The sequence below is a fragment of the Anser anser genome, assembly GCF_964211835.1.
Source record: "Anser anser genome assembly, chromosome: 1".
Taxonomy (NCBI): Eukaryota; Metazoa; Chordata; class Aves; order Anseriformes; family Anatidae; genus Anser; species Anser anser.
In genome coordinates, this window is record NC_139720.1 from 51,670,325 (window position 1) to 51,693,381 (window position 23,057).

General features: G+C 37.3%; 1 protein-coding gene across 11 annotated transcripts in view; it reads left to right on the forward strand.

Annotated features, from left to right (window-relative positions):
• The window catches only part of MGAT4C (MGAT4 family member C), a 427,868-nt gene that overhangs the window by 363,418 nt on the left and 41,393 nt on the right, over nt 1-23,057 (forward strand). For 5 of the 11 annotated variants that reach the window (XM_083820113.1, XM_083820114.1, XM_083820111.1 and 2 more), the window contains one exon: nt 11,474-11,575. The exons of 5 other annotated variants lie outside the window; for them this stretch is intronic. The gene's annotated coding sequence lies outside the window, so the exon portion shown is untranslated. Of the gene's footprint in view, nt 1-11,473; nt 11,576-16,223; nt 16,373-23,057 lie in introns of those variants that run through there. One more of the 11 variants, XM_083820106.1, reaches the window with a different exon arrangement.

Below are 23,057 nucleotides of genomic sequence, written 5' to 3' on the forward strand. Positions count from 1 at the left end.
AAGACAGGCTCAGCTATGACACTACACTAACCTAACTATACAGCTACTAGGTAAAAGGACATATTTATTTATGATATTTTCTACTGGGTTCACTAATTCAAGTAATATTGCTTATGACTCTTTGTGGAACCTGATAGCAACTTGATGGGACTACCTTAATTTGAAAATATGAGCTGCAATAATTGCTTTTTCAGCTTGACTGTGAACATATGTATTTATGAATTCAGAGTGTGGGTTTCAGAATGAATCTGTAAATCGCCAACGTTTTTGAAAGCTTTCTTTCAGTAAAACAGTAAATGAAAACTGTGATGAAGGGCTTTATGAAATGCCTTAAAACAGATACATTTGATTAGCAGAACGCTCATGTACTACGCACTGTGAAAGCAAATTTTGTTTGTTTGTTTGTTTCTTTTACTTTTTTTTTCATGTAAAAATATCTAGGGAATATAACCCCTAAACATAAGGTTGTATTAACTGAAATTTAATATAAAAATTTGGAAATAAAAAATCTGGATTATGTACATGTACATCATCATCAAGGATAAAACCCAGTTTTAATGATGGTGAGACCTGTCCTCACTGTGGGTAAGTTCCTCATCTTCTGCCCTGGCGCTGTACACTTTTCCCAGCTGCACAAATTTTCTATACTTGAATCATGATTTACATGGTTTATAATCAAGTATGATTTATAGGCCAATAAACATTAGATAACTCCAAGGGTGAAGCCTTAGAGCTTTAAAACTCCAGAATACTTTAGGAAGGAAAAATTACCTAATTTTCTTATATAGAAAATAAAAAAATTCTGCTCTACATCTAATTGAAGATGATATGAATTCCTGTAGTGGGTTTACCTGGCTGTGCAGCTGAAGTCCACCACAACTGCTCTTTTACTCCTCCTCCTCAAAAGAAAAGGGGGAGAAAACACAATGGAAAGGGCTCAAGGGTTGAGAAAAGGACAGGACGATCACTCAACAATTATTGTCACAGAAAAAACAGAGTCAGCATAGGGAGATTAATGTAATTTCTTGCCTATCACTAGCAGATTTGAGCAGTGAGACACTAAAAGCAAACTAAAAACACCTTCCCCCCATCCATCCTCTTCTACCTCCTCCCCCTGAGTGACTGCACAGGGGAAAGGGGAAGGGGGGCTGCGGTCAGTCCCTAATGCTTCATCTCTGCCGCTCCTTCATGGTCACTGTCTTCCCCTGCTCCAGTGTGGAGTCCCTCCCACAGGATGCTGTCCTTCCCAAATGTATCCAGCACGGGCTTCCCACAGACAGCAGCAGCTCTTCAGGAATTGCTCCAATATGGGTCCATACCACAGGGACCAAACTGCTCCAACATGTGTCCCCCACAGGCAGCAGCTCCCTCCAGATCCCCTGCTCCTGCATGGGCACCTCTCCATGGGCCACAGTTCTGGCCCAGAGTCTGCTCCAGCAGGGGATCTCCATGGGCCTCAGTCTCTTCCAGACCACATTCCCCTGCTTTACGTTTGGCTCCTTGACGGACTGCAGCACGGAGATCTGCTCCACTGTGTTATCCATGGGCTGCAGAGGGACAGCCTGCTCCACCTCTCCATGGGCCTCTCTACAGGCCACAGGGGAACTTCTGCTCCATGCCTGGAACACCTCTTGCCCTCCTTCTGCACTGACCTTGGTGTTTCTGCAGGGCTGGTTCTCACTGCTCTCTCCCCGAGCTGCTCCCAGCTGCAGTTGTGCAGCAGTTTATTTCCTTTCTTAAATATACCCTCCCAGAGGCCCAACCAGCATCGCTTACTGGTTCAGCTCTGGACAGGAGTGGGTCCCTTTTGGAGCCATCTGGAGCTGGCTCTGATCTGACATGGGGCAGCTGCTGGGCTCTGCTCACAGAGGAAACCCCTGAATCCCCCCCTGCAACCAAACTGTTGCCACATTAACCCAATACAGAATGTTTCTCTGAGTAGTGCGTCTTGTGGTAGTATTGAAAATATTGGCATAGTGAAAGTATTATTCAGCATAATCAATTGACTTGGAAAATTAGTCCTGTAAGTACTATCGAGATTCCAAAGGAAGAACAATACATTACTAAAAATGTAGAACATGGTAGGTCAGTTCAACACATTTAGCTTCTTTAGTAATCTTGTAACAGTGAGAGGCTTTATTATTTCTTAGCACTTTTTTTTCTAATCAATTTGCAAGGATTTTCAGACAGAAATTGAGAATTTCTTAACTAGTTGTTATCTTTCCACTAATAAACTTTTTTTTTCCATTTGTCCATTGAGTATTCATTATAGTAGTATCTACATTGCACATGAGCAGTTCAGAATATCTTTATTATCTGCAATTCAGCAGTCATCACTATATTTCTTTTAAAATAATGTGCCTTATTTAGAAAGAATAACAATGCCATAGCTTACATATTAGATATTTGTGTACGTAATAGACTCCCTCCAACAAAAAACACAGAACATTTTGCAAATACCTAAAAGCTGATGTGGATCTGAGTGTACTGTTGCATATGTTTCTAGAAACTACAATTTGCATGAGAAAAGAAAAAATAACTGGAGAATAATCTTGATTTGTCTCTCACTCTAATTAAAGAAAAGGATGGAGGAGAGGAATGGAGAAAAGGAAATGTGTCATTTGGCCACATTAATGGCAAATGCACACATCCAGGATATGTAAAACTTAGTGAATAAAGATTTAATGTTTCCATCTCTTCAGCTTCTTATTGTCTTACTACCATGAAATGCTGTTAATGGAGCTTCTGAAGCTTTCCCCTAGGTTCTCAGTGAAAGCAACAGTAAACAGAAATGGAAGCAGTAAGATCAATGTGTTTGCAGAGTAGTCAGAAACAGAGAGCTGGAATATCTCTGATAGTCTCTATGCTTCAAAAAATGTCATTTTGTCTTTTTTTTTTTTTAATGCTATTATAATCACTGGATTAAGAAACAACAGATAAGTAAAAATTGTAAAGAAAGACTGTTTTATGAAAATCAATGTACTTTAAAAGTCAGTCATAGTAGTGGGAAGAAAAAAAAAAGAGAGATTAAATGAGGAACTCTAAATTTTGAGATGTGTATTTCTGGTTTTCTGCAATATTCTTTAAGGTTAACTTTAGTAGGCATAATAATATGAACTACTAAACCTTATCATTTAAAAAAATGTTGAAACTCTTTAGCTGCTCCTGCACATCATATGCAAATTACTACTTTCCAATCAATAGGCATTTTAAAACACAATTGGTATTCTGGAGTTATAATATGCAATCTGTGCTACTGGTGTTATGTATTCATAGCATAGATATGAGCTTTAGAGAAACAATTACAATATATGCTGCAAATGTGTATTAAGACACAAATTACATTAAGGACCATGCTTTAAAAAGAGACATAACCCAGTCTTCAATTTTGCACCTGCAGTCATTTCCAGAATCAACAGTGTGGACATATATAATTGCAAACCAAATGATTACAAGTAACTGTTGAGACACTTAGTTTTCAGGTTTAGTCATCCGGTTACATACTTAAACGCTGTAATTTGTGTCAAAAATATTAATGCCTATAAGATTACAGTTACAAAATTTATTTTGCTTTTACAAATTGGGAATTAATATTGTTGAAGTTTATTGTCTTCAGGTTCTTTATTGTTCAAAAGGAAGGAGGATATTTGTAATAATATGAAGTGACTTTTTTGTTTGTTTGTTTAAACCAAGTGTACATTTCTGGTGAAATTTCAAATTCATGTAACCTATATTGCATCTAGACAAGCTGAAAAACATGTATTTTATATATATATATATATATATATAAGAAATGTGTTGAGAGGAAGGGGCTTGGTCCAAAACAGATTTAAAAAATTATTTACAGCTTTTTTTTTTCCACCAAACTTCCAGCATGACAGAATTTTCTTAGACCTTGATGGCTAATTTCCTAAAGGTGCTGAAGCTGACTTGCTGTTATTAGTCATTTTACTTTGAGAATGTCATTCTGACAAAACAGCTGTGGTGAGTGGAATGTGTTTGTTTCTATGCTGGATACAAAAACCCTGCACCATGGACAAAATATACTGGAGTCTAATTAAATACTGGTTTTTAGTTAGACTGGACTTTACCAGAAAATTTCTAGCCAAAACTTCTCACGGTTGTGTTACCTAAACTTTAACTTGCCTCATGCAATACTTCTTAAATGCTTGCAAAGTTGATATCTTTGAGGATAGTGAGTCCAACATATTCATGTTTTTTAGAAGTCAATGGAAAGATTAATAACATTTGGAAATGGGGGAATTCTAATGCAGTTTTGTTAGGTCTTCCCCACCTTTGCACTTTTATTTTTAAACCACAAACTATTTATTGCTTTAGATGAAACAAATTACCTTTAATAATAATATTTGACCATGTGTTTGCTTGTTGCTAGCAACTACCAAGCCACAGCTCAGCTACAGAAACATAAGCATGAAACCTTTGACTAAAGATATGTTTATCTTAAATCTTGATTCTGCAGTACACAGAGGAATGCTAGCTTGCCGCACTTTAATGGTACACCTTCTAAAAAAGGCCTATGAGGTCTTTACACCTTAAATCCCTTATTACATATCTGTTATGGTTCTCTAGTTTGGACTATGGAATGGTAGATGGTTTTCTGGCTATTCAAAATTGTCTGTTTCAAATAATAGCAAAGAAATAATAATAGCAATAGCAATAGTAATAGTAATAATAGTAATAGCAATAGTAATAATCTTGTCTACTTAGGTAATCCTGTCCTCTGATTAGAATTCATGCCTGGGGATGAACATTAGTAAAGTGCTGCCAGCACAGATCAGCTGAGGTACTGCACCTGTTTACGGATCATATACATTATAAACAAGGTTTAATAACCAAAGAACTGTGTGGAGCTTGCCTATTGTCCAGAATAGAAAGAATTTATTGCTATAAATTCTAACCGTGAAAGTGGTTAGGAAAGATGACAGATAAATTGCTGTCATTACTCAGGGTACGATTTTAGCTCACAGATTAGAAGACCAATGAATGTCTAGTTATTTGGTCATTATTGTCTATGTTGCACATAGATCCTAATAAGTTCAGCTGACCAGCCACCCAAACACAAGACTGTTTCCAAGATGTATCTATCATTTTAAAGACTGTGAGATATGCTCTTTGGCTCAATTTGTTTCCTCATTTCAGAAACATGCATGTCTCTGTTGGTCTCGTGTCATATCTTTAGCCCTGTAAGCGTATCTTAGATGACCCAAAGTATCAGAAATGGCATTAAGTCATCTAGCCACAATCTAGAATCCCACGCTAAATTTCGATGTTACGGGGGGCTGAACTGCTCTTAGCCTTCACTTACTGTACATGGCTCAGAGCCCTGCTTGAAGTCACCATGTATCATTTTAGATGCCTTAAGGTATCTGAGATAGCCACACTAAGGCAGATACAGTGCAAAACCTATAAAACAGAAGAACCCTAGGACCATGGCAGATGGAAAGATGAGGGAATTTCAATTCACATTAGAAATCTAATGTGCAGCTGAACTGTAGCTTAGTTCACCTGTGAGTATCTACAGACAGATATCTTCATCTGCAAATAGAATCTCACCCTCAGTTTCATGGACTTTTTGGAATATACATTTCATTATTTATATGTGAATTTGGACAGAGTTCCTATAAATGAAATGAAAGCAGCACTGCTTGTAGAGACACCTGAAAAGGAGAAGGACAGGTGAATGTAAAAGTCTGAGTTTTTAGCTGATGTATACACATAGTTCTCATGCCTTCAATAGAGGTATATCAAATTACACCATCTGAAGAGCTAACTAATCTGTAACTCAAGATCTCAGTGTTGGCTAGGGCCTACATTCTGCGACATTAACAAGGCAACCTATCATCCTTAAACCTCAAGAGAAAGGGTTTTTTATTATTTTTTGGTGTTTGTTGTTGTTGTTGTTGTTTTATTGTCTTTTCCTGAACTATTATAACAGTATTTGCATACAAAGACATATTTCTTTAATATCTCATGACTGCAAAATAAGGTGTTTTTTGGAAAGTCCAGCTTCAAAATCACTTGAAACAAGCTAAGACTTCAAAATATAAAAAACACAGGGATTACACTTATCAGACTATTTTTTATTTTATTTTATTTTATTTTATTTTATTTTATTTTATTTTATTTTTGTAACATATATGGTTTACTCTGTAAGGGAAAAATTAGCAAATTTTCAACCAGGTGTCATTGACTTTTGAATAGTTATAAACAATATCTTGATAACTCTCTGCCTATAACTGTAACAATTTTACTGTTAAGATTATACCCCCCCCCCCTTTTTTTAACCTTTGTTTACCTAAAAAGCAGTCTCAGTAAAAAATAAGTTCATAAAAGTTCTGAACTGAATCCTTTCTCTTTTTTTTTTTTTATGGCGTCTTTATATGAAATCATTATTATTTTTTTTGTTTCCTTTATAGAACTTTGTTTCCTTTATGAGTACAATTAAAGAAAGCAGTTTTGAATTGATTATTGTAGGTTTACTTTGTTTTCATATACAGTTGTGCAGTATCAAAAATAAGTGTCTGAGTTGGAAAAATTTTTTCTCAAAAGAAAAAGCTCATATTTCTGTATTCTCTTTGAAGAAAGGTTTTGTGTATTAGACAAAGCCACTGAGTATGGTTTTGACTAGTGACCTGAATCATTAAACATGGTCAAAAAGGAACAATATTGTTCTAGTGATATCAATCAAATGGTAATGCCCTTTGACATTACTCTTAAAGGACTGAAAAGTATAGTGGAGCGCTATGGGATGTTTTATAACTGTACATAAGCTACTGAGCAGAATTTTTCTTTGGGTAAAATGATTATGTGCTACAGCATCAAGACAAATTTTACATTAATAATACAATACTTTATATATACATATATACTAACATCGTGGATTAGAATTTCATTGTTTCATATGGAAGCTGGATAGGATTATATGACAAAATCTTGCAAATTTGTTCCAGGATCTGGGACCAGGAAACACCTCAAAGAATTGGGCTGTATTTTAAACATCTCAGTAAAAGTGAGATTTACTTCATTAAAGATTTCTTACCCAAAGTGCAATGCCTAGGATGGAAATACTTTTTACCAATAATTAATAAAAAATTAAATATGCTCTGAAGACTTGCCCCAACATTTTCTCAGTGCCAAAGTCATATTTGGTGCCACTTATATACAAAGTCAGAAATATCATTAGGCTGTTCTTAGGTTCATGCCCAGTGTGCCACGCCAATATTTTTTTCCAGCTTTGGGACTACAAAGCCATCTTCCAACTGTTCCCACGTTTCCAACTCTAGCTTGATCCAATGCTGAGATGGTTTCTAACTAATTTATACTAGCTGAAGAGCTACTTAGGCCTTGCCTTTCTTCACCTCTGGCATTCATTTCAGAAACAAGGAGATGTCATGATATCAATATCATCTTTACAGCCCCAGAGGTCCTTCTGCAGAAACCCCTAATGCTCCCTAAGGGCAGTTTCTCACTCAGTTTAAGCCAGTGGACTAGGAGCTAAACCTAGTACATTTTTGATGTCATAAAAACTTGAACTTCAACGTGAAGAAGTCAGATCAATAACTTAATGAAAGTTTCATCTCTCTAAATATATTTGCTATGATTGGTCATTTTTGTATTCTAGATAGAATAAAATAACTTACATTTATAAGACTTTGTATTCTAAATAGAACAGAATAACTTACATTTATGAGACTTACCTGTATTTGTCCTTGGGTGGCAAAGTAAAAAAAAACAAAAAAATTCTTGAGATAGATCATTTTCTTTTCTATTTTAAGTGGAATAAAACATCACTTTCCTTTACCTGGTCTGATAAAATCTAAAAGCACCATCTTTTTCCTGTACTGGAATTCCATTGTTAGTGTAATAATGAAAAGTGGTTGGTATTTAGAAAAGTGCTGGCAAAGAGAAACACATAAGAAGTTCAAGAAATATAGAAAGGGAAATGACTGTTTGGACAAATCTTACTCTTTTCTTGATTAAATCTATTAGCTACTGATTAAATCTAATAACTTCATCAAGTTGAGGGGTTTTAGGGATGATTTAGTTAGCTGTGGTTTGAATAAAAAGAGCAAGTGCTAAATATTATGCTAGAATTAAAAAGGACTAGGATTCATTGCCATTTTGTACCAAATTTGCAATAATCTGCATAAATACAAACTGCTATACAAGATTATTTTATTTTTTCAAATAAAGAAGACAAATATATGTAACTCGAGCTGCTTGCTATTTATTAAGCAATTACTTTAAAATGAAGTATTTTTCATGATCAAAATGTTTATCGCCATGGTTTCAAAATAAATAAATAAATATATAAAACATTTTCCTTCAATATTCACTGCATCTGAAGCTATTTGGACTGCAATAAAGTGAAAGCAAATGTAAATCCCTGTGAAAATTATAATAAATAAATAAATAAATGACTGTAAATTCTTGGCCTGCAATTACTGGTTTTATTCATAGAACAATGTGCATTCTGATTCATGAATAAAGAACTCAACAGAAGTTACAGCTTTGATGTATTGAAATATTTATAATAAGCAATACTTGTAAATGATTCACACTTTTTAAAAGTAATAGCTTAAAACATAAAAAGAATGGTGACATACAGCGAGCTTCAGGTGTCTAGCATTGCCATTCAGTGATTACTATGTTACATATATAGATCAAGCAGGTGATTGTTTGTCCATTCCTTGGAACAGTTACTATTCAGACTGGATCAACTCTGGCTTAGATCAGTACGGTAACACTGGTAAGCTAAATAGAAACAGGAAGTTTTCTGAAAGTTCTTTAAGGAAACTTTAATAAAATTATTTGAGTCAAAAAAATAATTATGAAGTTGTATACTGCTATAATTAGCCAAAACAATTTATTGAGAAATATTTTTTCTAAGTGTACGCTTAGAAGAACATATAAGTAAAATTAAATGAAAAACAAACAAAAAAACACGTTTACTAAATGATGTCAAAGAATGTTAAAATTGAGAGGAGAGGAAGATATTGAAAAACAGGGCCCTTTTTCTACTATCATGCCTAAGTTTGTCCATTGATTTAAAAAGATATTTTACCTAGGATTGCACCAGTTATTTTTCAATCAGTTTGAAGAATCTCATGCTTTAATTTTTGTTTTCATGAAATTTACCAGTTGAATAATAACTTTGGAAATAATACTTACTTTTTATTTCCCATTTGAAGATAAAACCTGTAAATTTAATTAAGACAGTTGAAATACAAGGAATATCACCTGTTTGAGAAGAAACAGAATTGCTTTAAATGAAAACTGCTAGCTCTACTAACATTCTTATGATTTCCTGTTAAGTTGTCATGACTCAGATCTTTGACTTGAATTCATATGCTTGATCTGTTTTTTCAGTCCTGTCTGGGTTTTCTTGATGCTAAGGCTGTATGGTAAATTGGGTTATTTCTTTAAATCTTTTATAAAATGAGGTTGTAGAAAAGCATGAAAAAACCTGCTGGCACTCAGACAACATTTTTATTTATTTATTTATTTTTAATTTAAATTTACTAATTTAAATAGATAAATAAATAAGGCTGGTCTGGCTGATCATGGATTGTGTCCAAAACACTGTGGAGAGGTAGGTGTAATCCACTTGGAGAAATGTCACAAACCTTTATCACTGGTTAGGTAAAAAGTTCAATTTACTCAAACTTTTTTTTTTTTTCTCTAATTTCAATACGATATAAAGAAAGATAAAGAAAGAGAAGTATGTGTTGCTACTAGAAAAAGGAAAAGAAATTTTACTTAATGCAAACATGGAACTGTATTTACATTATATTTTAATGTTGCTGTGGGGAGTGTAAAGTTTTTTAGGAAATACGGAGAAAAGTTAAAACTGAGGAAATTTTAATTGGAATAAACTATTACAACTACCCTAACAATAGGTCAAAATTAACATTTTTGGAAAAAATCACGACTTGACAGGTAGCAAACTACAGACTCAACTCAGGAAATAAGTGTAATAAAGAGGAAAACAACATTAAATAAAAGATAGGAAGCAAATTAGGCAACTGAAGGCTGAAAAGTGCTTGTAGATGCTTTTAAATCAATTCAGAAATGCAACCTTAAATGCATGAAATTATTATTTTATTATTATTATTATTATTATTTAATATGGCAAGTTAGAAACAGGTGTCATAAATATGATGAGGACAAAATAAAGAACTTAAAATCTGATTGAGACAATCAATGCATCATTTTCTAGTTTTGCAAAACCCTCTCTGTTTCCGATATGATTTACTCCACATATTTGTTTTTTTCAATCTTGAGACAAATTGTTTTTATTAAGGGCAGATAAATAGTCAGAACATATTCCCTGGTATATTTTCTACTTATAATATCTGTGAGGATGAGAGAAACAGAAAGCACCTCTTCGATAGGAATCTTATAGGAATATTTAGTTTCCATGTTTACAAAGAAAAAATATATATATTAGTCTATATGATTTTGGATTGACTTTGCTCCTGAGAAATTTGGCTGATTTGAAATATTTCCACGCTTTATGCACAAAATAACTCTGTCTGGAATTCTAAGAATTTTCTCTTAACTATCTGCCTGGCAACTGTTGGAGATGAAGCACTGATCAGGTTTGGCCTGGAGTCAGACCTGCTGTGACAGCTACCTTCTTACATTTTAGGCTCAATAGTTCTGTTAGACTGATTTGATGAAACTTTTAGTTGGTTGAACACAATCCTAATATAATTTTAGACTTCAGTCTAAATATCAGTATTGTCAATTGTTGTGAATCCTGAATTTTTTAATTACATTGATTCAATGACATAATGGAATGGCATTAAATTATCTGAAGTTTGTATTAAGTAAGTAAATGCAGTTTATTTAACTGTTTTGTTCTTCTTGTTGTTGTTGTTTTTACTATTACAAATGTCATTTCCTCTGTTCCCACCACACCACAACAGCAAAATTGGAATGTTTGATTCCTCTGACATAACATGAAATCTTTATATTTGCTTTCTTAATAACTGTAGAGCATTGACTTTGTGGGAAGTCTTACAAATAGCTAAAGAGCCAGACTATTTTTCTGTTTCTAGATAATGGGGAATCATTGTCCAAGACTGCACAGATTAGATCAGCCATTTAAGATTTAACATTTTCCTTGAGCTATAGCTTGCAACAGAGATAAAATATAGCCCCTCCAAAACTTTTTTTTTTTTTTTTTTTTTTTAACTGATGTGAATTTTCCACCTAAACAAGCTCAGGAAAAAAAAAATCTATTCCTATTGTAAATATGACTTGATAGGAATCACACAGTATAAGTTTGGGTTTTACTTGCCATTGGTTAGGCAATTTTCATCAACAAAGCATATGCTTTTTTTAGAAGGAAAAAAAAAGTAGATGTTCTGTAGGAATAGATTCTGTTGTGATCAGCAGTGATTCATTACAGAGGCATAGCTTCTCTCCCATCTCTATTGTCCCTCAGGTTTCTGTCAGAATGAAGTAGCTTCAAACCCCACAGCAGAACTTGATTAAGAGATGGTTCAAGGAGAATCGTTCTGCTCAGTATATCCTCAAACATTTGACGGTGGGTTGCAGTAATTTCTGGTTTTGTATTTAACATATTTTAGGTATTTAAAAATGTCTAAAAAAATGGCATATTACTAACAAGAGATGCTTAGAATCTTGATCTTTATAATTACAGTGTTTAGCTGTCTTCATCTTAATATGTTTGGAAGATCATCTAACGCATTTTCCGACCTCTCCTAAAGTCTAACTGAGCTCATGAATCATTTTTATCACTCTCTTTGTGTTTTCCCATGAGGAAGGAGAAATAGCTGCCCAAGAGGTGAATCCTTCTGCATTTTTTTCAAAGCCTGACAGAAAACCAAGCTGCTACAGTCACTGGGGAAATAGGGCTCTTTTGCCAAGGGGTTAGCAGTCATTTACTGAGGAAGAGATGGACAGCAACCATCACCAGGAGGGCATTTCTCATGGGGGAATGACAATCAAAAACAGTGCTCTGAATCAGAATTAAGGACTTTGGTTAGTTATTTAGAGGTAAGATTCCTGTGCAAAGAGTCTATGCAGACCCTTTATAGACTGTTTTAAATATACTGTAATCTTGTTCTCAACTTTTATTTTTCATTCTGTTCTAACATCATATCATTTCTACTCTCACACACACAGTTCTAAAAGCTAGGTGATCTGTTTCCCTAGTATTGTAATTTAGTTCAATCAATAACTAAATATTTATCTCTGTTGGTGCCATTCTCTTTTCTTAGATGGTGTTTCGGTAATGTAAGGTCTGTACCTACTTCTGTGTTTCAGCTGGTGTGAATTTCTAATAAAGTTCTACAATATTTAGGTATCATTATGCAAATAGACAGATCACATGTTTAGAGAAGACGTATGGCTAGAACAAACTGTGATGAATATTTTATTCTGGGGTCATTAGTTGTTGTACAGTGTGTTAACATCCATCAAAATTGATTACTAACTTGCTTGTGTAATACAAGGAAAATATATATGTAACAGTGTCATAGGAAATCATACAGTCTCTGTCAGAGGCTTGGATTGTATAAAACAGGAAAGGACTAAAACAAATGGAAGAGCTTATCCAGCAGTAATCACAGAGTAAGACAAGAAGGGAATTCATTTTACTGCAAATATTTGTCAAAGCTGTCTGATTCATCCTCCTTGGACAATGAATGCTTTTGAGAATCCTTTGTGATCCACATGTAAACTACCAGCCTCCTGGTCTCCTGGTTCCCCTTGCTATGTCAGATTCTTCTGCATCTCAGGATCAAGCTCAATGGCAATAGTTTCAAAGAACTTTTATTCTGTCTGTCTAGAACAAAAAAAAAAAAAAAAAAAAGATAATTTAGAACACACTTTCAAGAAATGAACCCAGTTAACCTCCCTGTAGAATGTTTCATATTAATTTCTAAGTCTTTTCAGTGGAACTTGTTACCAGTTTAAAATACTATATCCATCTGGGAAGTATTAAAAAGTGCTTAGGTCTGCTTTACAATAAGTCTTAAGTTCCCGTGAAAATTACCATTTAAAGTCTTTCTCAGCTATTCTTTACATTAAAAAAAAAAAAAAAAAAAAAAAAAAAAAAAGATTATCTGAATGAATTGTATAGGAAAAGAAAGAAATGAAAACTTTTTTTTTTTTTTCTGAATCATTTTTTGTTCCTTCATCACCCATAGACATTAATGGAGTTTTAATTTGTTGTTACACCAAAGTTTTACACTTCATTAAATCTCTGTGCCAATAATTACGAGCCTTATTGATTTCCTATCTTTTTAGGTATTCAAGAGTTCTTCAGGGCCCGTCTCCCCCTGGATTGTTTTTCTCATATTGAGATGCCTGTGTTAATCTTTCAAAAGAGAGGCTGAAAGCATTTAGGCTTTGTGTAATACATTCTCATCTTCTTTACCATGTTACAATTAATTAGGCAGACTGAAAAGGCATTTTTTCCCAAGCAGAGAATATAGTGCATAATTTTCTATGATGATTCTTCTGTAGCAAAATATTTTAAAAGTCCCAGTGATCTCACAATCTGCAACAGGGTACATTTTCAGTACAAAAGTTTCTCTTTTACATTAATTCACTATAAATAAATAAATAGATGGATAATTATTGTTTATAATTATGATCCAAATTCAAGGAAAGGATTTAAGCAGCTAAAGCAGGTTGCAGGTACACAGCAGCTAACTAAATAAGAAACACTTGTTTGTTTCTGTTTATTGGTTACATAATCATGTCTAAACTCACTAAGCATGCCTAATTTGACCTAAAAACTTCATAGAAATGCAGTTCTGTACTTCTCCATGTAGGTTCTGAGCAGTCCAAACCCAAGCACATTGAAAACTAGTCTTTAGCATGAAAGAACAAAAACTTGGCAGAGTAGAGCTGTTTCTTCTGGAGTGCTAGTTCTTGGGACATATTGACAAAAGAAGAACTTAACAGAGCTATGAAAAGACATTTTTTTTTTCCTCCAAAAAATTGTGAATGTTATTTTGTCACATTACAATTTAAACTGTATGGGATCTTTTCCCAGTTTGCCTGCTGAATCTGAGAAGCTGTGTTGTAAGCAATAGAATGTAAAGAGGCTTAAAAAAAAAAAAAAAAGTTGGAACCATCACATCAGCTGTCAGAAATGGTTCTTATGTTTGAATCTGGATTCCTTTTCAACTGATTTTACTGCCTCATTTCAGTTACTGTGATGTGTTAAAACTACCTTTGTACTTGACTGCAGGAACACTCTCCCAAACAATATACTGAAGGGGTAAGAATCGCATCTCACTGAAAATAAAATTATACCCAGGTCTCATGTTTAACTGCTAAGCTATTATATAAATCAAGACTAGTGGTGGCATTAACTTTTCATCTTTTATGTACATGTATGATTGATTGAGTCATTCTGGTTTTGCAGCTCTTGTTAGTATATGACTTCAGCAACTGGATCTCAGACAAAATAGATCTAATATGACTAAACTCAGGCCTATTCTTAGCAATTTGTGTCAGTTCTTGTTGCTAACCAGACCTGCAATTGAAGGGAAGGGAAGGGAAGGGAAGGGAAGGGAAGGGAAGGGAAGGGAAGGGAAGGGAAGGGAAGGGAAGGGAAGGGAAGGGAAGGGAAGGGAAGGGAAGGGAAGGGAAGGGAAGGGAAGGGAAGGGAAGGGAAGGGAAGGGAAGGGAAGGGAAGGGAAGGGAAGGGAAGGGAAGGGAAGGGAAGGGAAGGGAAGGGAAGGGAAGGGAAGGGAAGGGAAGGGAAGGGAAGGGAAGGGAAGGGAAGGGAAGGGAAGGGAAGGGAAAATGTTCCTCTGTTTTTTCAGATGTTTAGAGTAGTCTACTTTCTGAAAGCTCTCCATCCCTGATAAGTGATGGTACTAAACTATCTTTTTTTCTCCTTTTCTCTACTGTAACACAATCTTCTGCCTCTATATTTTCAATGTTCATGAAGAACTATAACTATTAGTACAACTAATTGCTAATAACTATAAATAATAATGTAATTATTGTAACTCCCTAACCTTTCTTACTATGTACCTGCATACTTGCTCTTTCTTATACTCATCTTTAGTAATATATTGTTGGTCATTTATGAATGACTTTTTTTGACTTCAGTGTCACCAAATTGCCACTGAAGCAGTAAGATATACCTCTTTTTTTCTTTACTCTTGCCTGTGGACTGAATTTATTAGCTGTCTTCTATATAGAACCTTTCAGTGAGTGTCAACATCTTCTATTTCCTTTTGCTACTGAATTTCTTCCTAAGAGAAATTAAATATTTGACTTTGTATAGGTTTTTTTTTTTTTAATATATTCTTTTCCTTTCCAAACTCATTTTTTATCATGTAATTTCACAAAAAAAAAAAAAAATTACCATCAATATTCAGGTTCTTAGATTCTTCAAATTTTAAGTCAGAAATATATATATATATAATTTTATAATTTCTTTTTAGAATTTCTTCCACTCACTGAACTGAAATATCAAACTGGAAAGGATTTCCTATGTCACTAGCTGCAGTCTATTGCAACTGACAAGCCTTACAACTACTTGCCGAGGCGATCGGTTCTGCGACAGACGCATTCTGCAGCTGAGTGGGGGATCGAGGCAAGCAGGGATTTTTTCCATCATTGAAGCCACTCGAGGCAGCCAAGAGAGCTGCCAGGATGTGCCAGGACGTGGCAGCCCTCGCGAGGGAGGCTGACAAGGCATGGGCAGAGCCAACAGCGGCAGTGGCGGACCATTGAAATCGGATGTCATTGCCATTTTACAGCCACTCACCAAGGCGATTGACTCCGCGCCAGACGCGTTCTGCAGCGGAGCTAGGGATCGAGGCCACCTGAGGCATCCAAGGGAGCTGCCAGGGCCCAGCAGCCCTCTCAAGGGAGGCTCACGAGGCGTGGGCAGAGCCAGCAGTGCCCCCTTCCCGGCCGCACAAAGGCAGCCCTCAGGGAGCACGAGCGACCAGGAGCGCAGAGACCAGGACAGGCAGACAGGGCATGGCACGTCACTCAGGGCATGGCGGGCAGTTTGCACAACAGTTCGCGCTGTGGGAGGGCACCTTCACCACTCTTCTCCAATGGTCTTTCCCAACAATGGTTGTAACCTGTTCGTGAAGAGCCGTGTCATGATATCCACCAGGCAGAAAACCATGGCCTCCGCATCTTTTGCAGCCTCTTCAGCCACAGTCACTGATGTGGCTACCCAGACAGAGGTCTTGGGGAAACACGCGGATGTCCAGGTCTTGGGCTGCAGGGTGTGCGTCTTCTATCAGTGCCCGACAGCAGCAGTGGTGGGTATGCCTGTGGGAGGTGTGCCCAGGTTGAAGAATTGCTTAGTCTGGTGGCGGAGCTTTGGGAGGAGGTGAGTAGGCTAAGGAGCATCAGGGAGTCAGAAAGGGAAATTGACTTGTGGAAGCACACTCTACCCTCCCTGAGACAGACTCACGAGCCTGCAACAACACAAGTGTCTCCTTCTACACAGAAGACAAAATTTCCCCCATCCCACCAGGCAGTAGGAGGGGACCTAGGCCTGGGGGGGGAATGGAAGCAGGTTCCTGCTCGGGGTGGTAGGCGAGCCCCCTCCCTGCCCACCTAACCTTCCCGTCTACCCTCGTGTAACAGGTATGAGGCTCTAGAATATGACAGTCAAAACAATGATGTAGATGAAAAGCCATCCCAGATGGAAGGGGTGCCTAAGGCAAGGCAATCTACCCCTCACATCGCAATGTCTTCTGTCAAGAAAGAAAGAAGGGTTATTGTCACTGGGGACTCCGTTCTGAAAGGGACAGAGGACCTGATATGCCATCCAGACCCAATCCACAGGGAAGTCTACTGCCTCCCTGGGGCTCGGGTAAGAGATATTGCCAGGAAAGTCACTTGCCTGGTACAGCCCACCAACTACTACCCACTACTGGTTTTTCAGGCTGGTAATGACGAAGTAGAAAGGAGAAGTCTGAGAGCGATCAAAAGGGAGTTTAGGGCTTTGGGGCGACTACTTAAAGGATCAGGGGCACAGGTTGTGTTTGCTTCTGTCCTTACGATAGGAGGGATCAATGCTGACAAGCAGACTCATCTTACTAACACCCGGCTTTGAGACTGGTGCAACTGGCAGAACTTTGGGTTTGTTGATCATGGGAAGGTCTACGTGACACCAGGGCTGCTGGCACCAGATGGGATGCACCTCTCTCAGAGGGGGAAAAGGATTTTTGCCAAGGAGTTAGCGAGGCTGATAGATAGGGCTTTAAACTAGAGTCGAAGGGGGAAAGGGATAAAACCAGGCCTGTCGGTGATAAACTAAGAGATGGCACAGTAGAATCAGACGGACTGTGTGCTAATGAGGTCCTTTGGTCTGCTCCACGAGGTGCTGCATGCAATGAGGTGCACTTGAAGTGATTCTCCACAAACACAAGCAGTATGAAGAATAAAATGGATGAGCTAGAAGTCTTGGCCCAGTCCCTCAGCTGCAATATCTTCGGCATAAGTGAAACCTGGTGGGATGAGTCCTATGACTGGTGTGTCACAGTAGATGGTTACAGGCTCCTCAGGAGGGACAGGCAGGGCAGGTGAGGCTGGGGGGGGGGGGGGGGGGGTGTGCTGTATGCGAAGGAGGGGCTGGACTGTGTGGAGCTTGAAGTTGGCGATGGCAAAGTTGAGAGCCTCTGGGTAAGGATTAAGAGACAAACAAATAAAGGGGATGTCGTTCTGGGAGTCTGTTACAGACTACCCAGCCAGGATGACAACACTGATCAATTATTCTTTGAGAAACTAATACCGCGAGATCAACTCCCCTTGTCCTTATGGGGAACTTCAACTTGCCAGACATCAACTGGGATTACCACGCGGCCAACACGAGCAGGTCCAGGAGGTTCCTAAAGCATCTCAATGACAACTTCTTGGTGCACGTGCCAACTGGGAAGGGTGCCCTCCTAGATCTGTTGCTGGAGAACAGAGATGTTCTTGTGGGGGACGTGGCAATTGGTGGCTGCCTTGGTCATAGCGACCATGAAGCAATTGAGCTTAAAATTTTTAGTGACAGGAGGAAAACTGCCAACAAAACTTCAGCCCTGGATATGGGGAAAGAAGAGGCTGCTCAGGGAACTAGTTAGCAAGGTCCCCTGGGAAACTGCTTTTGAAGGCGTTGGCATCCATCAGTGCTGGTCAGTCTTTAAGCACTACCTCCTAAACCATAGGATTGGGCAATCCCAAAATATCGGAAGTCAAGCAGGCAGGGCAGAAGGCCTGCTTGGCTGACCAGGGATCTGGAGCTTGGGCAGAAAAAGAAAGTGTATGGCTGCTGGAAACAGGGTCAGACAATGTGGAAGGACTACAGGGATGCTGTTCCCTTTTGTAGGGAGAAAGTTTGTGTGGCCAGAGCCCAATTAGAGTTGAAGCTGGCCAGGACTGTGGGAGACAATAAAAAGGTCTTTTTAAAATATGTGAATAGAAAAAGGAGGACCATAGAAAACACAGGTCCGCTACTTGACGGGGAAGGTCACCTCACAGACAGGGACATAGGCAAAGCAGAGACATTTAATGCCTTCTTCGCCTCTGTCTTCAACACTGATGATGGGCTTCGGGAACCCGGGTGCCCTGAGCTGGAGGACCATGATGGTGGCAAAGATAAACTTTGATAAAAAAGATAAACCAACCAACCCTGAATGTGTGCGGTATTTGTTGCTCCACCTGGATCCATACAAGTCCATGGGTCCAGATAGGATTCATTCCAGAGTGCTTGGAGAGCTGGCTGACGTCATCGCAGGAAATCTCTCAATTATTTTTCAGTGGTCTTGGGAATCTGAAGAGGTCCCAGTTGACTGGAAGCTGGCAAATGTTGTACCAATTTTCAAGAAGGGTAAGAAAGAAGACCCTAGCAAATACAGGCCTGTCAGTCTCACATCAGTGCCTGGTAAAATTATGGAGATTATCCTTGAAGTTATTGAAGCACACCTGGGTCACCATGCAGTCATTGGTCTCAGCCAACATGGGTTCACGAGGGGTAGGTCCTGTTTGACTAACTTGATTTCCTTTTATGATAAGATCACCCATCTAGTCGATCAAGGGAAATCAGCTGATGTGATCTTTTTGGATTTCAGCAAAGCTTTTGACATGGTTTCCCATAGGATCCTACTTGACAAAATGTCCAGCATACAGCTGGACCAAAAAATCAGATGATGGGTGAATAACTGGCTGTTGGGTGGGGCTGAAAGGGTTATGGTAAATGGGGCTGCATCAGGCTGACAGCTGATCACCAGTGGGGTCCCCAAGGGCTCTGTTTTAGGGCCAGGTCTCTTCAGTGTTTTCATAAACAATTTGGATGTAAGACTAGAATGTGTTTTGAGTAAGTTTGCTGATGATACTAAACTGGGAGGAGTTGTTGACTCTGCTGAGGGTGGAAAGGCCTTGCAGAGAGATCTGGACAGATTGGAGAGCTGAGCAATCACCAACCGCATGAAGTTTAACAAGAGCAAGTGCTGGGCCCTGCAGCTGGGATGGGGCAACCCTGGCTATATGGAGACTGGGTGACGAGACGCTGGAGAGCAGCCCTGCAGAGAGGGATCTGGGGGTTGTGGTTGGTAGCAAGTTGAATATGAGCCAACAGGGTGCCCTGGCAGCCAGGAGGGCCAACCGTATCCTGGGGTGAATCAAGCATGGCATTGCTAGTGGGTCAAGGAAGCGATTGTTCCGCTCTACTCTGCGCTGGTGCGGCCTCACCTCGAGTACTGTGTGCAGTTCTGGGCACCACAGTACAAAAAGGTTGTGAAAGTATTGGAGAGTGTCCAGAGGGGGCTACTAAGATGGTGAAGGGCCTAGAGGGGAAAACGTATGAGGAGTGGCTAAGGTCACTTGGCCTGTTCAGCCTGGAAAAGAGGAGGCTGAGGGGAGATCTCATCACGGTCTACAGCTTTCTCTCGAGGAGGAGCGGAGGGGCAGGCACTGATCTATTCTCTTTAGTGTCCAGTGATAGGACCTGAGGGAATGGTGTCAAGCTGCGACAGGGGAGGTTCAGGCTGGCTATCAGGAAGAGGTTCTTCACTGAGAGGGTTGTCGCACACTGGAATAGGCTCCCCAGGGCTGTAGTCATGGCACAAAACCTGTCGGCGTTTAAGAAGGATTTGAACTGTGCTCTCAGTCATACGGTCTGAATTTTTGGGTAGACCTGTGTGGAGTGCCAGGAGTTGGACTCGATGATCCTTATGGGTCCGTCCCTTCCAACTTGGGATATTCCATGATTCTATGATTCTGTGATTCTACTATTTTAAACCGATCTGTCTCTGTTGAATAGCTTTTCTTTTTTTTTTTTTTTTAAATCCTTTAACAGATATTAGAAAATTGTTCTAGATCTTTACCTTCTAATTTACATCCTAGTTAAATTTATTATAGACACATAATTCTTGTGAAAGCTTTATTCTGTATTTTACATATGTCTTGACTTCCATGACACCTCCCTCTTCCCTTACAAAGTTATTTGCATTTTAAGAATATACTGAACATTCTGTTCCTGCTTCCAGGAACAGCTATGGTGCTTGTTTTATTAGCTCTTATATGACATTAATACCAACTAATGACACTACTGCTAGCACTAGTAGGTTCTAGATGCTGAGGTGTGATTGTATCAGCATCTAATGAAACTTATTTTGTAAATGAAGTTTCAGCTTTACAGGAAGGATATTTTAAAATATTTTCCTATGTTCATAACTATCTTTCTTTCTTCTGCTGATTTGGATCTATCTATAAACTGTAAAATACAAATAAACCCTGCTCTCAACTCTCAGCAATTGTTCCCACTACTGAGGTCGATATATCTGCAGAATCTGGGGGCAAAACTATATCTTACTATTATTCCCTCATGCAAAATCTTATATTTGATAGGTTATCATCACCTCTTTTTATGATATAATAGATGTAAAATGAAATATTTTTCTTTCTTTACTCCAGATAACATGGTTTGAGGTAATATTAATATTTTTTGAGGTATATGTCTTGAGGTAATATTAAAACACCCATCTTCATGTCTATTCAGATGTGATTGGATTTCACTGGACAATTACATGGGCCTGTAAAAATGAAAATTGGGGTTATTTCAGTTGTTGTATGTTCCAAGTATCTTTGGAATGGGAAAAAAAAAAGTTTAATTCAATCTTCAAAAATGAGATTTTTCTAAACCACATACAACAGTACTTGAAAAACTCTTAATAAAATTTTAATATTGTTTTTAATTCAGTATAAAGATGTATGAAAACTAGGGAAAAGGTATTAAGACTTTCTGATCATTTGCATAGACTGTTGACTTTATTTGCATTTGGGTGTGCTCAGCATCAAGAATTTATAAGAAGGTTGTTGATTGTCTTCATATATTTAATTTTGAATAGCTGTACTAAGTTAAAACTAAACTGCATTATGCTTAATATTTAAGGAACAGGATGGTGTGGGCTAATGTTCTGACAAACCTTTTACTTTTTTGTTACTAGTTTAAATTCAAGATAGATGGCTAAACAACTTTAGCAATCAAGAAGTCTGTCTTACAAAATTAAACTGTTCTTCCTCTAACTTTTGGTAAGGCATTTTCAGGCATGACACTATCAAACCAGAAGCAAGTATTGAGCAGATGGAGCAATAGTACTATTTTGCTAACCCTATAGTTTGCTCCTGTTTCATGACTGAAACAAATGTGCATTACACTTCAGAAAAACATGCTCATTTTTCCTCATGGGAATCACTTAGCCTTCGTATCTGCAGCAGAACAGCTTGGCTTCTTGTTCACCAATTATGGAATTAAAGAGCAGTTCAGTGTTCCCTTAGGATAAATTGAGACAAAATAATGTGTGACTATATTACTATCATATTAACTGTGTCCCAGGGGCAAAGCTGAGAGTGAATAGGAATAGACAGTTGAGGTATTTCCTAATTTTTGATTGCTTGCCTTTCAATACTAGTACCGATCTTTTAATGTAATTGTGTATGTAATAGTAAGAAATTGGATTATTTTACTTCCTTGTGTGTCCATTATCTGTCTTCTAGATGCAGAGAATCTAATCAAAACAAGAGAATTCCTTTTATTTGTTTTTCCTCTTGCTTTTTTCTTGAGAGCTTGTGCTGCAGCACTCATTTTTATAGGTTTGTCAATCATTCCCTTCAGTGTTCTTTACCTTGCTTGTGGTATCTGAACTCTGTTTGCTCAAAATTTGTCTTTTTTTTTTTTTCTCCAAATCTTCACTTGTTCAGTACGACTTTTTAGTTCCATGTTTATACCATTATTAAGTAGTGTCTTATCTTTCTTTTCTTTCCTCAAGTACTGAGCATTGCATTGAAGCCATTGATCATTCCAGAATTTTAGAACATTCAAGGTTGCATTCCAATTCTTATTTCTTATTTCTTATTTCTTATTTCTTATTTCTTATTTCTTATTTCTTATTTCTTATTTCTTATTTCTTAATTTCTTATTTCTTATTTCTTATTTCTTATTTCTTATTTATTTCTTATTTCTTATTTATTTCTTATTTCTTATTTCTTATTTATTTATTATTTATTATTTATTATTTTTTCTTACTTCTTATTTATTTATTATTTATTATTATTTATTCAATTCGTATTTCTTATTAAAAGTATTATTTTAATTTTCACTGAGTGTTTAAGTGAAATCCATTTACAACATTATAACAGTTTTCTTGGATTAAATCACCCTACACAAAATGAATAATACTGAACACAGAACAACTTGAAAAAAAGGAAACTAAATACTACAGTAGATATATTTCAATATGAGTATATGTAGTAAGAAGTCATAAGGTTCTAAAAGTAGTATAGCTATATATGCATGTACATATGTGTATGGCCCACTGCTGAACTGAATGTATTCATCTTCTCATTCAATATTAGCTAAAGGTTGTCTTCATGACTGCACTGTGCCATAGTCAAGAAAAAAAATATATATATATATATATTTAAATGCCTAGTGTTTCCTACTACAGATAATTCTCACAAAATTTTCTTCATGCAGTTGCCAAAATGTTGTCATTTGATTTTTGTTTGATGCGTGACATACCTTT